Raw genomic sequence first — 13456 nt, 5'->3', positions numbered from 1 at the left:
CATGAGTGGTAGAAGAGCAGAGGGAGAAGCAGGCTCCCTGCTGAACAGCGCGTCCCACTTGGGGCTGGATCCCAGGACCTGGGGATCATGAGCTGAAGGCAGGCGCTTAACCAACTGAGCCATGCAGGCGCCCCTGATTGGAGTTTAATGAATAAAAGCACAGTGAAGAGCTGGAAGCTTTTTCTTCTAGTACCATTCTCAAACATGAGAAACCAGGAGGCCTGTGGAAATCTAACTTGTAACAAGGTCCAGCTGGCCAGATTGTCCCGAAGTCCTCCAGGTCATTAGTAGTCAGATCCAACTAGCTAAATGAACACATTCCTCTACATTGTGGAGGAGTAAATTATAATTTGTTCATGTAATATTTATCATGCTGTTTTACCCTCTTTTCCCTGTCTCATTTCATGAGGCTAGGGAGTTATTCAGAGTTAGAGCTCAGACATGAGGAAGAACACCATCATAACAACCTAGACATCTACAATACCCCTATACTCGTGAGCCTCAGGGTATAATGAGATAAGACTGGGATAAGATCACAGAAATGGTCTTTCAAGCAGGTTCATAACACCGTAACCTGGGTCTTGATGACCTTGCTGAACAAGTAAAGACTTGGAATTTGCAAGGGCATTCACTGAAATTCACAGTCCTTTGATGCTGAATTTGTACATGATTACAAAACACAAAGATTTCAACAGTGCTTTTCTCAAAAAAATATAAAATCCCCTTATTGTAATTTTAGCAACAGCTGATACTTGTACTTGACCACCACTCTATAGAGGCTGTCCTCCCAGCCACTCTCATTTTGAGAGCTCCCATGTGGAGCACAACAGCAGAATAACCATCCCAAGCATAGGAATCCCCCAGAGGCATAATTCCCTTAAATGCTGGTTCCTGCAAGAGATCAATAGCCCATGGATGTTCTATGGCAGGGAACAGAGAAAAGGCTCCCACTCAGCAATTTTGATGTTAGAGATGATGTATTCAGTAGAGCAAAAGCAAAATAGTAATTCTTCTCTTGTTGTGAGTTCAAAGAGTAAAGTCAGCTGCCTGGGTCCGCCCCAATTACTCTTTCTACAACTCTGTAGCATCCACCGTAACAAAGTTCTACACCTTACTATGCCAATAGAAGTCAACATCAGGAGGTCCTTAGAAGTGCTTCCTCACAAAACTTGTATGTCCCTGGTATCTGGGAACTGGGATTTGGGGAGTGACCCAACACCTCAGAGATAGGAGTGCCTTGAAGTCTTTATGAAAACTATTTGGGAGATACCAAACTCCTGTTTTCTCCTTTAGGGTCAGTAGCTTTGTTACATGTTGGGCACAGGGTGCCAGTAAGCCCACAGGATCAGCCCCCAGAAAAAACTCTGAGCCCTGGGTCTCTACTGAGCTCTCTGGTAGACAACAATTCCCAGGTGTGCTCACAATTTCTTACTTGGAGAACAGACCCCATCCTGTGTTAGATAACATTTGGGATCTTGTTCTTGGTTTCTTCCACACCAAATTTGATTCAGTACTAAACAAGACTAATAAAGGCTATTTAATGACATGCATGAGAAAAAATAGAAATTGTTATTGGAAAATGTCAATCAAAGCAGAATCAAATAAGTGAAAAGATTGCATGTAGTCTAAGAATTAAGTGTCACCCAGATGTCATCTCTTCCAAATGGTATCTTTGTAAAATTCCATAAATCCCCAAAATGAGTCTTTAGGTTTTCCTCCAGACCTAATATGAGGAATGAACTCTGAGAAGTGGACAAAGCCTTCAGAAGAACAAGGTGGTGGTCTACCTAACATACACCAAGGATTGTTAACCTATGGTATTCCAGATAACACAGCAGAGGGAAAAACAGACCAAGGTAAAGGAAGTGTCTTCCATGGGCTGGCATTAAATATGGAAGTTTGGTCAAGGACAGAGCAGGCATTTTAGGGCAATGGCACATACCATGAACACCTTAACACATGGGGCAGAGACAAAATGATATCTATTTGGAAAAATGTGTTATATTCCCTTCTATTCTATGGGAAATACCCAATCCATTGTAGATTTATTATTTTTTTAAATTTATTTATTCATGATAGAGAGGCAGAGACACAGGAGGAGGGAGAAGCAGGCTCCATGCGGGAAGCCCGACGTGGGACTTGATCCTAGGATTCCAGGATCACGCCCTGGGCCAAAGGCAGGGGCTAAACTGCTGAGCCACCTAGGGATCCCCTCCATTGTAGATTTAAATATGAAAGATAAAACGAAGACACTTGTAGAAGTCACTGGTAAAAGTTTGATACAAGAATAGAGAAAGCATTGTCTTGTAAGCAAAAATATGCTATAAGGCCAGAGACTGACAAATACAAAACATTAAAATTAAGATAGCTAAAAGATGGGGCACCGGAGTGGCTCAGTGGTTGAGCGTCTGCCTTTGGCTCAGGTCGTGATCCCGGGGTCCTGGGATCGAGTCCTGCATTGGGCTCCCCATAGGGAGCTTGCTTCTCCCTCTGCCTGTGTCTCTGCCTCTCTCCCTCTGTGTTTCATGAATAAATTTTTAAAAATCTTTTTTTAGGGGATCTCTCTCTGTCTCTGTCTCTGTCTCTCATGAATAAATAAATAAAATCTTTTAAAAAATCTTTTTAAAAAATGATAGCTAAAAGATAAACAAAAAGGAAAAGAAAAATATCAGCAAATTAACCCAGGAAAAGGGTTAATTTGAAGGGTGAAAAGAAACACATAACTTAAAATGCGAAGGAGCACTTGGGTGGTTTAGTGGTTGAGCATCTGCCTTTGGCTCATCTGGGGGTCCTGGGATGGAGTCCTGCATCAGGCTCCCCACAAGGAGTCTGCATCTCCCTCTAGAAAGGGGAGCTGCACATTGATAAAACATTAAAGAAAATTCTTAGGGCCACCTGGCTGGCTCAGTTGGTTAAGCATCTAGTTCTTGATTTTTTTTTTCAAAGATTTTTAAATTTTATTTTATGATAGACATAGAGAGAGAGAGGCAGAGACACAGGAGGAGGGAGAAGCGGGCTCCATGCCGGGAGCTCAATGTGGGACTCGATCCGGGGACTCCAGGATCGCCCTGAGCCAAAGGTAGGCACCAAACCACTGAGCCACCCAGGGATCCCCCCAACTCTTGATTTTGCAGCTCCCCACAAGGAGTCTGCATCTCCCTCTACATCTCTGCCTTTCTCTGTGTGTCTCTCATGAACAAATAAATAAATAATCTTTAAAAAAAATAAAACAAAATTGGGAAAAGCAGCAAAACATATCTAACAGAAGATGAAAGATCATATATGCAAGAACGTTCATCACCTTGGTAATGAGGTAACAGGCCAATAAAATGCCCAGTAGATCCCATATCAGAGTGACTAGGATGCCAGTGCCTAACCCGTTAGGTAACTGGGACAGCTCTATTTCAGTGGTTAGAACAAAAATTAGTCAACTTAATAATCCCAAGTGCTAAAGACCACTGTGAACAATTCAGAAAGTTATGCGAGAATAGCGGAGGATTGAGTGATACAATCCAGTCATTTCCTATAAAATATGACCTGATCACTATCTACAGCCCAGAAATTTTTCAACAATGTCTGATGGGGAGAACAAGGCAAGAGAAACGTAGCTGAAATTAAGTCTCCTTACAACATGCAGCCCACTGATAAATCCCTGAGACATATAGGGCGTAACACTCCTATAACTCCCTCAGGATTTTCTTTTCTTTTTTTTCTTAAAAGGTTTATTACTTTTGAAAGTGGGAGAGGGGCAGAGGGAGACACAGAGCTCAATGTGAGGCTCAATCTCACAACCCTGAGATCACAACCAGAGCCAAAATCAAGAGTTGGGGGGATCCCTGGGTGGCTCAGTGGTTTGGTGCCTACCTTTGGCTCAGGGCGATCCTGGAGTGTTCGGATCGAGTCCCACATTGGGCTCCCAGCATGGAGCCCGCTTCTCCCTCCTCCTGTGTCTCTGCCTCTCTCTCTCTATGTCTATCATAAAATAAAATTTAAAAATCTTTGAAAAAAAAAAAACAAAATCAAGAATTGGATGCTTAACCAACTGAGCCAGCCAGGTGGCCCTAAGAATTTTCTTTAATGTTTTATCAATGTAGATTTGCTCTGGTTAGTGTCAGTTGACTCTGATAACTGCAACCCCTCAGGATATGATACCAATCATCTTTCAACATATGGCCCACTGACACATATCTCAAGGGTCTCATGACTAATGCTTCACTAGAAAGAATAACCTTATCTTAACAATAGCTACCCTCCAAAGTGCTAGCGACCCTGCTTTCGGCATACAAAAATTCCTTAGAGACTTATGTTACCCCTAACCCCCACTACCTAAGAAGTGTGTAATCAGTTACTCCTCACAATCCCTCAGCAGCTCTTTCTGTCCACAGGTCCTGTCCCTGTGCTTTCAGAAATGCATCTTTTTGCACCAAAAACATCTCAAGAATTCATTCTTGCCCGTTTGCTCAGCAGCCCCTACATCAATGTTCCAGAATTTTTTTGTGCATTTGTACTTAGAGATTCATACAAGGATGAGTCAAAACATCTGGAGGACTTATAAATAGAACAATAAAGCAAAAAGGATTGCAAAATAAGCAACAGGTTACCCATTCTATGACTGTTATGGTCAATGCATACACAGGTGAACCCCCACCCAATATTTGGTTCAGATGTCTCCACTGACAACACACACATGTCTAGAGGGTATGAAAGTGTTTCTTACCTCTATAATCCAAGTGTACAGAGAGGGCAGGGCAGGCCTCTCAAGCAGGGAGATCAAGGAAAGGAGACTGGTCTGGGTTTTTTCCTGGAGCTTGGGGGTGGGCTACGGTGAGAGTTGGGGCATAGGGGCAGGACAGTGGATTGAATCATTTGCCAAAACCAAAGGAAGGACCATCAGGGCTGTCTTATCCCCTTGTACAGATGAGAGGCACAAGGGGAAGAAAGAGAGATGAGGGTTTAAAGCTGTCAGCAGTCAAACATCAATAAAAGAAGGGGTCAGACACTTCTAGTCTCTGGTTGGGCATGTAAGGAGCTTGGCAGCTGGCTTCCAGTCCTCAGAAGACAAGAGCCAAGAAACGTGAAATCAACAACTTTTCCAACACAGGGTAAAGCACTGTCTCCAAAATTAGAAAGAAAGGCCAAAGAGTAGCCATTTTAAAATATGTCCAAAATTTTCTGGCCTCAACACAATCTATTTCACAAGACTGTAACTGACTGGGATTTTCCCAGAGCCTAAATGACCTGGGAGGAAGGGATTAGCCATACTGAGTCTGTCCTAGCCTTAGTCTTCTCTCAAAGGTGAAACACTTCAGAGGATGACAAGGTTTCCCACAGCCGCCCCCCCCATGACACCAAGTACGTAGTGTCTGTCCCAGTGCCACTTCTCCAACTCTGTGTCACCAAACGGGTGTCCCACAGTTCAATTCATTCTAACACTACCACCCAGAGTTCACATCAGACTCCACAAGCGAAGAGCTCAGTCCCACATACTGGTCCCACCTCAGATGCCAGCCACAGACGGGGAGCCAGCCAGGCTGCTGACATTTCTGCTCAGCCATCTACACATTCAGATTCCCTCCATGTGCCATCACAGCTGGTAACTTACTGAAACAATTCTAAAAACTCAGCAAAGCCCTTTACTGAACTATACTGCATACTGTTTGCTCTACAGGATACAACTCAGAAACAGACAAAGGTAGTGACCCATAGATGAAAGTAAGGTGGTCATATGGGTGAGGGGAGTGGAAGTGTGTGTGTGAGGCGGGTGATGTGGAGCATGCCACCCTGCCAGCACCTGCATGTGTCTGCCAACCTAGAAATTCTCATGAATCCTGTCTTTCAGGGTTTTCATGGGGATTCACTAGCCATTGGTGATTAACTCAATCTCTAGTTCCTGTCCTCTTTCCAGAGGCTGGGATCTGGGCCTGAACATTCCAAGCCTGTAGTTAAGGTTTGGTATTTCCAATGTCCAACCTCATCCTGAAGCTATCTAAAAGCTGACCAACACTTGCCATCAGAGAGATATAAATCAAAATCACAATGAGATATCACTTTATACCAGTAAGAATGGCTAAAATTAACAAGACAGGAAACAAGTGTTGGTGAGGATGGGGAGAAAGGGGCACTCTTTTGCCCTGTTGGGGGGAATGCAAGCTGGTGCAACCACTGTGGAAAATAGTGTGGAGGTTCCTCAAGAAGTTAAAAAATAGAGCTACCCTATAACCCAGCAAATGCACTACTGAGCATTTACTCCAAAGATACATATGTAGTAAAATGATGGCACTCCTGCACCCCAATTTTTATAGTGGCAATATCCATAATAGCTAAGCTGTGGAAGGAGCCATGATATCCTTTGACAGATGAATGGGTAAAGATGTGGTATTCAATGGAATATTACTCAGCCATCAAAAATGATGAATACCTACCATTTACATTGATGTGGATGGAACTGGTGGGTATTATGCTGAGTGAAATATGTCAGTCAGAGAAAGACAATTATCATATGGTTTCACTCATATGTGGAATATAAGAAATAGTGAAAGGGACCATAAGCAAAGGGGGAAAACTGGTGAAAAAATTAGAGAGGAAGATAAACCATGAGAGACTCCTAATTCTGGAAAACAAATAAATGTTTGTAGAAGGGGAGGTGGATGGGGGGGTAAGTAAGGCAACTGGGTGATGGGCATTAAGGAGGGCACATGACAAGATGAGCACTGGGTGTTATACTATATGCTGGCAAATTGAATTTAAATAAAAGCAAAACAAAACAAAAACTAGCCAATAGTTTCCTCATTAAAACAAAAAATAGGAGGGCAGCCTGGTGGCTCAGCAGTTTAGCGCTGCCTTCAGCCCAGGGAGTGATCCTGGAGACCCGGGATCAAGTCCCACATCAGGCTCCCTGCATGGAGCCTGCTTCTCCCTCTGCTTGTGTCTCTGCCTCTCTCTTGGTCTCTGTGTCTCTCATGAATAAATAAATAAAATCTTTTTAAAAAATAAAATAAAATAATAAAATAAAATAAAAAATAAAATAAAATATAAAATAAAATAAAATAAAACAAAAGATAGGGATGCCTGGTTGGCTCAGCGGTTAAGCGTCTGCCTTTGGCCCAGGGTGTGATCCCAGGGTCCTGGGATTGAGTCCCACATCAGGTTCCCTGCAGGGAGCCTGCTTCTCCCTCTGTGTCCTGCCTCTCTCTCTGTGTCTCTCATGAATAAATAAGTAGAATCTTTAAGAAAAAAAAAAAAGATACTCTGTCACCCTTATCACTCATGCAATTCCAAGCACTTTAAGAGGTTTTTGCAAGGAATCGGGGACAAAGGCCAAATATCTTATTATATCTCAGAATATCAAGCCTGCAGACATAGGCTCACTAAAAGATTGAGAGTAAACCACCGGAGTAGAGAATGCTTCCCCTCTGCCCATACCTGTCTCTATATCAAGTAGGCTCTTGTCTAATACAAGTGCGCTACTCTGGAAGAAATAGATGCTTTCCGGTAGCACAGAAATAATGCAAGCCTGTCCCCTCTCACCAATCCTAGTCAACTCTGTATTGGAAGTGTCTTAGCTAATGCATTAAGACAAGAACGTGTAAACAAACTAGCATGAACTTGCTCCTTGGTGAGTTATAGACATAGACTACACCAGGGGGAGTTGTCACATAAAGGAAACTTTATTTGCAGCAAATAAGGAGACCACGGGGAATAATTTCCAAAGTCTTGGCTCCTGAGCAGGGTGAGCAGGTTCTTTTTATTTAAGGTTTAGGACAAATAGCTTTGTCATCACATGTAAAGGTGGGCATGCCTCAAATTCGCAATGGCCAACTATGGTCAGCTATATCTAGAATGGAGACTTGGTAGGGTCACCAGTGCAACATAAGGCACCACAGGTCACACCGCATGAACTCCCCAGCATCTAACAGTGTTTGCCACTGTCAGGCAGCAGAGCAACTGTGTAACCCAGAATAAGACAGATCCATGGAATGGTGGTCATGTGTGGACAGCATCAACTATTTTGGCTATGTGCACAGGAGTGGTTCAGAAGTTGAGGGGTAGGGGCTCCTAGGTGGCACAGTCAGTTGAACCGACTCTTGATTTCAGGGTCCTGAGATAGAGCCATGTGTCCTTGCAGAGTCTGCTTGAGATTCTCTCTCCCTCTGCCCGCCCCACCCCCTTCTCTTTCTTTCTCAAATAAATTAAAAAAAAAGGGGGGGGTACTCCTGGGTGGCTTGGTAGTTGAGTGTCTGCCTTCTGCTCAGGTTGTGATCCGGGGTCCTGGGATCGAGTCCCACATCAGGCTCCCCACAGGGAGCCTGCTTCTCCTCATGCCTATGTCTCTGCCTCTCTCTCAGTCTCTCATGAATACATAAATAAAATCTTAAAAAAAAAGAAGTTGAAAAAAAAAAAAGAAGTTGAGGGATATAGCTATGTAGATCCCTCCCCCAACACACACAGACACCCAGACAGTAGGAAAAGGCTTAGGACTCACATACAGAGGTCTCAGAGTAGGGTGGGCAGCTCTAAAATGGTTTCAAAGAACAGAAAGGAGCCTGGCTGGGTATGGAGTTCACTGGGATTGGGGAGTGAGGCAGGGGCAAGAAATCTGCCTGTAGGCAGTTTTTCTGGTTGGAGTCTCCTTCCTGCTCTAGGGGAGAGACCACCCAGGCTTTCTCATCAGCTCTGGGCGGATGCAGGTTCAGGTGCAAAGGGCTGGATGAAGCTTATTAAGCCGTCAGCACTCAAACATCCAAAAATGTAGCTTGACTGCTCATTACAAGGACAAACACTGGTAAGAAAAATACACATTCACAATTGCTTGTTGGATATAAAGATATAAAGATATAAAGAAACCTTACTAGGAGGCTCAAGAAATGATCCAATGTGTGTATTTGGGAGTGGCCGGAATAACAGTGCTGGAGGGAGCAGGAGAGGTTCAGAGTGATTTTCTTGAGTTAGACTTTCCCATCTTACAGATTTAATTAAAATAAATATAGGGGCCCTTTCCGCGCTACCCAGGGAAGGGTCCATACGGCGTTGTTTTGCGTTCCCATTGTAACTTAAAGGGAAACTTTAACAATGTCCGGAGCCCTTGATGTTCTGCAAATGAAGGAGGAGGATGTCCTCAAATTCCTTGCAGCAGGAACCCACTTAGGTGGCACCAACCTTGACTTCCAAATGGAACAGTACATCTACAAAAGGAAAAGTGATGGTATCTACATCATAAATCTGAAGAGAACCTGGGAGAAGCTTCTGTTGGCAGCTCGTGCCATTGTTGCCATTGAAAACCCAGCTGATGTCAGTGTTATATCATCTAGGAATACTGGCCAGCGAGCTGTGCTGAAATTTGCTGCCGCTACTGGAGCCACTCCTATTGCTGGCCGCTTCACTCCTGGAACCTTCACTAACCAGATCCAGGCAGCCTTCCGAGAGCCAAGGCTTCTGGTGGTTACTGATCCCAGGGCTGACCACCAGCCTCTCACAGAGGCATCTTACGTTAACCTGCCTACCATTGCTCTGTGTAACACAGACTCTCCTCTGCGCTACGTGGACATTGCCATCCCTTGCAACAACAAGGGAGCTCACTCAGTGGGTCTGATGTGGTGGATGCTAGCCCGGGAAGTCCTGCGCATGCGTGGCACCATTTCCCGTGAGCACCCATGGGAAGTCATGCCTGATCTCTACTTCTACAGAGATCCTGAAGAGATTGAAAAGGAAGAACAGGCTGCTGCTGAAAAGGCTGTAACTAAGGAGGAATTTCAGGGTGAATGGACGGCTCCAGCTCCTGAGTTCACTGCTACTCAGCCTGAAGTTGCAGACTGGTCTGAAGGCGTGCAGGTGCCCTCTGTGCCTATTCAGCAGTTCCCTACTGAAGACTGGAGCGCTCAGCCAGCCACTGAAGATTGGTCTGCAGCTCCCACTGCTCAGGCCACTGAATGGGTAGGAACAACCACTGAGTGGTCTTAAGCTGCTCTTCCACAGAAGGAACAGAATGGAAATAAGGTTGACGGAAAATAAGCAGTTTCTAAAAAATAAATAAATAAATAAATAAATATAGGGGCGCATGAGTGGCTCAGTCGGTTGGAGTCAGCTCGACTCTTGGTTTCCACCAGGGTCAAGATCTCATGGGTCATGGGATCAAACCCCATGTTGGGGTCTGCTTGAAAGATTCTCTCTCTCTGCCCCTCCCTCACTCCTGCTCGTGCTCTCTCTCAAATAAGTGAAATCTTTTAAAAAATAAGTAAAATACAGAAATTTATGTATATTTTACTATTTAACACTGTTGATTTAATTTTAACTTTTGCACATAAGAAACCATTCTAAGATCTCATTCCTTTAAACATTAATGGTTACAAAAGTGTAAACCACACAAAAGGAAAAATTTCAAAACTAACGAACAGGACATGGGGCATCATAGAACTCCTGACTTTTGCAGACTTTCTCAATGTAGTAAATTGTAAATAAATTACACTGAGTGCACCTACAATGTGATGCAAGATTCAAATCCTTTGTTTAGAAAAAGGCCCCCTCAAACCAGTTACAATCTCATAAGGCATCTGTGCTGCAATCCCCCCTACCCTCCCATATGTACTTGCATCCCCACCTTATAGGGCTCTATTGCTTCTTTTAGTACAAAGGATACTTCTCAGGTAGGTGTGAGCCGGTAGGACACCGGCAGGGGGAGACTCCTCAGGAAGAGCCAACTGGTTTCTTTCAAATACTTCCCTTTGTAGTCTCGGGGGCCAGGGGGGCTCTTATATCAGAGACACACTGACCTGGGGCCTCTGACCACCATTGTAATCGCTCACGGCCACAAGAGGTATTTTAAATGACACAAAACCAGTAATGAAGAATCCAGCAAAATCACTAAACTCAGTGTCTACGGGGGAAGGAAGGAGGAAAGGAAATTAAGACATTTTTCTCGTTCACGAAAATCCACAAGTTTTTTTTTTTTTCTGTCAAACAGTAAAAATAGTAACTATTATTTCTACAGCAAGAAATTGTTTTATAAACAATTGACCACTAGTTCAAGTCTAAGCCCTGGAATTATATTGGAAATCACTCCACCCACATCTCAAAAAGATAACAGACCTCAAAATAGTACTACAACTTGCTCAGGAGAGGAAAATTGGCAAACTACAAATGTTAATACATGTGATGCAATACTGGAATATTTTATTTTTTCTGAAATACACTTCTTTCATCCATCTTTGGAAATATTTCATACTGTCTTTCAAGGTCTATTGGGTAAATACATTTTACATTTATTGCAATTTTTTAATTCATTTTTTTTATTGGAGTTCAACTTGCCAACATATAGCATAACACCCAGTGCTCATCCCATCAAGTGCCCACCTCAGTGCCCGTCACCCAGTCACCCCCACCCCCTGGCCACCTCCCCTTCCACCACCCCTAGTTCGTTTCCCAGAGTTAGGAGTCTCTCATGTTCTGTCTCCCTTTATGATATTTCCCACTCATTTTTTCTCCTTTCCCCTTTATTCCCTTTCACTATTTTTTATATTCCCCAAATGAATGAGACCATATAATGTTTGTCCTTCTCCGATTGACTTATTTCACTCAGCATAATACCCTCCAGTTCCATCCAGGTCGAAGCAAATGGTGGGTATTTGTCGTTTCTTTCTTTTTTTTTTTTAATAGATATTTTTATTTATTTTTTTAAAGATTTATTTATTTATGATAGACATAGAGAGAGAGAGAGGCAGAGACACAGGAGGAGGGAGAAGCAGGCTCCATGCCGGGAGCCCGACGTGGGACTCGATCCTGGGTCAAAGGCAGGATCATGATCCTGGCCAGGATCATGCCCTGGGCCAAAGGCAGGCGCCAAACCGCTGAGCCACCCAGGGATCCCGTATTTGTCGTTTCTAATGGTTGAGTAATACTCCATTGTATACATAAACCACATCTTCTTTATCCATTCATCTTTCGATGGACACCAAGGCTCCTGCCACAGTTTGGCTATTGTGGACATTGCTGCTATAAACGTTGGGGTGCAGGTGTCCCGGCGTTTCATGGCATCTGTATCTTTGGGGTAAACCCCCAGCAGTACAATTGCTGGGTCGTAGGGCAGATCTATTTTTAACTCTTTGAGGAACCTCCACACAGTTTTCCAGAGTGGCTGCACCAGTTCACATTCCCATCAACAGTGCAAGAGGGTTCACCTTTCTCCGCATCCTCTCCAACATTTGTTATTTCCTGCCTTGTTAATTTTCCCCATTCTCACTGGTGTGAGGTGGTATCTCATTGTGGTTTTGATTTATATTTCCCTGATGGCAGGTGATGCGGAGCATTTTCTCATGTGCTTGTTGGCCATGTCTATGTCTCCCTCTGTGAGATTTCTGTTCATGTCTTTTGCCTATTTCATGATTGGATTGTTTGTTTCTTTGCTGTTGAGTTTAACAAATTATCTTAAGATTTGTGTGGAATCAGAAAAGACCCCAAATAGCCAGGGGAATTTTAAAAAAGAAAACCAGAGCTGGGGGCATCACAATGCCAGATTTCAGGTTGTACTACAAAGCTGTGGTCATCAAGACAGTGTGGTACTGGCACAAAAACAGACACATAGATCAATGGAACAGAATAGAGAACCCAGAAGTGGACCCTCAACTTTATAGTCAACTAATGTTTGACAAAGGAGGAAAGACTATCCACTGGAAGAAAGAGAGTCTCTTCAATAAATGGTGCTGGGAAAATTGGACATCCACATGTAGAAGAATGAAACTAGACCACTCTCTTTCACCATGCACAAAGATAAACTCAAAATGGGTGAAAGATCTAAATGTGAGACAAGACTCCATCAAAATCCTAGAGGAGGACACAGTCAACACCCTTTTTGAACTCGGCCACAGTAACATCTTGCAAGATACATCCACGAAGGCAAGAGAAACAAAAGCAAAATGAACTATTGGGACTTCACCAAGTTAAGAAGTTTTATTTATTTATTTATTTATTTATTTATTTATTCATTCATTCATTCATTCATTCATTCATTCATTTATGATAGTCACACAGAGAGAGAGAGAGAGAGAGAGAGAGGCAGAGACATAGGCAGAAGGAGAAGCAGGCTCCATGCACCGGGAGCCCGAAGTGGGATTCGATCCACCCAGGGATCCCAAGTTAAGAAGCTTTTGCACAGCAAAAGAAACAGTCAACAAAACTAAAAGACAACCTACAGAATGGGAGAAGGTATTTGCAAATGACCTATCAGATAAAGGGCTAGTATCCAAGATCTATAAACATTTATTGCAATTTTTTTTAGTGTGTTAAGAGAAACTATTCCATAACCCAGTGTTCGTGTTTCATAGCTCAGGAAACAGCGACAAACGTCAATGGAACGCAACCCAAAGAAATTTTTTATATTCCAAATTCAATTTGCACTCTGAAAGGTACCAGCCTTCTTCATCTCCTCAAAATCTTTCATGGAATCATAATTTCTGTAGAAATCTGC

The 13456-nt window shown here is 43.3% G+C and overlaps 1 protein-coding gene and 1 pseudogene across 1 annotated transcript in view; one reads left to right on the top strand and one right to left on the bottom strand.

The window, feature by feature from the left end:
* Positions 1 to 13456, bottom strand: part of LOC100682654 (zinc finger protein 709) — an 83167-nt gene that overhangs the window by 68769 nt on the left and 942 nt on the right. The gene's annotated exons all lie outside the window — the stretch shown is intronic.
* On the top strand, positions 8992 to 10021 carry LOC610641 (ribosomal protein SA pseudogene; annotated as a pseudogene).

This window comes from Canis lupus, chromosome 20 (genome assembly GCF_011100685.1).
Source record: "Canis lupus familiaris isolate Mischka breed German Shepherd chromosome 20, alternate assembly UU_Cfam_GSD_1.0, whole genome shotgun sequence".
NCBI classification, from domain to species: domain Eukaryota; kingdom Metazoa; phylum Chordata; class Mammalia; order Carnivora; family Canidae; genus Canis; species Canis lupus.
The sequence above is the reverse complement of the archived record's forward strand: the minus strand, read 5'-3'. Positions and strand labels throughout refer to the sequence as shown.